We start from the raw sequence: 3153 nt of genomic DNA, 5'->3' as shown, positions 1-3153 counted from the left end.
GAAACATAGTAATAGACTCATACTGAGACAAGGTGTATAGGACTCAATGCAACAAACAGAATTTCATAAAACTTGCCTTTGAACATATTTCATCTGTATCCTTCTCATATCAATGTCAATATAGTGTTTTGTAATCAAAGCTGCATAATCATTATGTATATAACATATATAACGTGTCCCGGCCCTTTAATGAGGGGCTCGGTAATTGTAATCATAGCATCATAACATAAACATATACGTGTCCCGGCCCTTTTGTGAGGGACTCGGTAATAAGGAATATATGCCCTCATGGCCACCATCTCCATATCATCATATCATCTTATATATATAGCGTGTCCCGGCCCTCTAGTGAGGGACTCGGTGAGTAATATAGTAAATATGCGCACGAAAACGTGTCCTGGCCCGGGACTCAGTGAAGGATATAGCGGTAAGCACGAGCAGAATAATAAGCAACCACATATATGCAATTCATCTTTTGAGACTCAATAGATAAGAAACTAACCAGCTCTAAAGTATTGGGATAATAATCATATTCAATTCTTTTCAACTCTCATTATAAGTTATAGCAAGGAACGTTTCAGCTTTCATGTACATGTATCAATTTCCATGATGTAGTTTTTGAAAGTCAAGTATGCTTCTGTTCATGTCATTCTTTTAAGAGTAGGAACTTCTATACATCATTCATTAGTCAATCATGTAGTAGGCTCGTGACAATAGCATTAAGGAAATATAGAATCATAAGTCGTGCATGGAACTAGAGAGTAGCATTTACCCTCAAGGTTCATATCGTTTCATACTTACGTCTAGGACATGCCAAAAGAAAGAAAGAATAGGCTTTACATACCTTTAGCGTTTAGTCGTATTATAACTTGTACTTGATTCCCAAAAACACTTATCCTATATCAAGATATCAAGAGCTACAATTAGTCTACAAAGGAATTTAATACGTATTTTGACGCTCACAATCCCTTTCTAACATTTAAACGACGTTTCGTTCGCATTCAAACCAACTAGTGCTACAAGCTAGCATTGCTAATCATTCTTTCATATATCAATCCAAACTTGTTTAACATGACTTAGGGGACTTTGGACAGCTTGCACATCATTCAAATCAGTCCCAAACTCATGGCCAAACAGCACATACCACAATACTATTTTCACTTAGTAATTTTCCAGTTTTAACTTACATCGACAACAACACATTTAACAACATTACCTTTACGATTCTTGGAACTGTTTTAGTATCATTTTCATTCTTACAACAGCCCACAAACCATTTCAATTTCAACTTGAATCATTAAACTTCACTTCCACTAAACGTTCACAACAATAATCAACATTCAACATACACTAATTCACTTCTAACCTCAAAACAGTCCACGGTTTTGGACTGCTTGTATACTTTAACATGATTCGTTTCTTTAACACCTCCATTCACATATTCAACATGCATACAATACACCATAATGTCCATAACAACAACAATCAAAATATGACACAAAACAGTCCATAAATTCCCCTAAAACAGTCCCCCTACACGGCTTCAACACAACTACAACATCTTCATGATTTTCATCCATTTATCCATACTTCAACACATTCAATCCATTTCCAATACATGTACAAGAAGATTAAGCATGATTCCATTTAACTCTACAACACACGGCTCATTTCAAATTCAAGAAAAACAGTCCAATACCAACATGCAACATTATAAACAAACTTCTACAATCTTTGTTCATTTACATATGTTGACACACCTTCAATCCACCAACAATACATGCAAAATGAGACCAACCATGACTTCACCAAGCTCACGGCTCACCCCCAACTTCAACCACAACAACAATCCAACAACAAGATGCACGAATTGTACATTCAAATTATCATAAAACACAAGAAAAATGATCATTCTTACCTTGTAACTAACTTCTTCAATCGGCTAGCCCCTCAAACTCTCCTCTTGAATTTTAACACTTGTTCTTGCTATATCAATGGATGCTACACGTTAATATACCTTCAATGGAGTTGGCTTGCTTAGGAAAAACTGAATTTTTTTTTTTGGAGAAATTTGGACCCTCACTCTCGGCTAGCTCTAGGCCGAGAGTTTCCCTTTCTCTCTCTATGTGTTCTTAACTTGTAATTGTTGAAATGATGTAGTGAATTATGGAGTGAATCAGATTTTCACTATATGTATTCCCTACAAGACTTGGACACGTGTCCACTCAAGTTTTTGGGTCAAAAACCATTGACCATTCCACTATTATGCACGGCCAAACATGGTTTAAAAAAATGGGCAGATTTTTGTTCCCAATCCCACTTAATAATCCAATTATGGTTAGTTTAATCCCAATTTTCCATTAATATTTCAATGCCAAACGAAATTTGTAGTTAAATTGTGACTTGAAACGAAACCGGAAGTTAAAGTCTCTACTTCGTATCTTGAGATAGTCTTGTCTTTAACTTGTCGCGTTTATTTTAAAACGTCCCAATGTATGAAAATATGGGATATAACATATTTCCCCCCTTTAGAACATTCGTCCTCGAATGTTACATTAGTGTTGTATAAGCATACTTAACGTTTCACCCTTCCTAGTCAATCTTATTCTTCACAACCTCACAGTCTGTCTTACCAATACATTTGCATCCGTCACAATTCATTTTCTTCTGTACTCTTAGCTTAATCATACTACTACTTCTTTTACTATAAACTCGTCATAATTTATCCCTATTTTTACTAACAACAAAGGGAGAAATATATGATAGTGTGGAGCCTGGGTCTATCAATGCATATACATCTTGGGAGGAAATCGATAATATACCTGTAACAACATTCGGCGACGCCTCCTGATCTTGTCTGCTAGCTAAGGCATATATGCGGTTTGAAGGACCGCTAGAACTGGAAATTCCGTCCCGGCCTCTGTCACGGCCTGCTGGTGTCGGAATACCTTGCCCCATAGGGCGCATAGCTACCGAAGAGGATAAACCAGCAACTGATCCAGTAGGCTGAGCTGCGCCACCTGCACCACCCCCAAATCGACACTCCCTCATAGTATGGCCTTGACGGCCGCAAGAGAAACAAGCACCCGTAATGCGGCGGCATTCCCCCGGATGGCGCCTGCCACATCAAGGGCACTGTGGTATAGATGGCCT

Source organism: Lycium barbarum, chromosome 6 (assembly GCF_019175385.1).
Source record: "Lycium barbarum isolate Lr01 chromosome 6, ASM1917538v2, whole genome shotgun sequence".
NCBI classification, from domain to species: Eukaryota; Viridiplantae; Streptophyta; class Magnoliopsida; order Solanales; family Solanaceae; genus Lycium; species Lycium barbarum.
The sequence above is the reverse complement of the archived record's forward strand: the minus strand, read 5'-3'. Positions refer to the sequence as shown.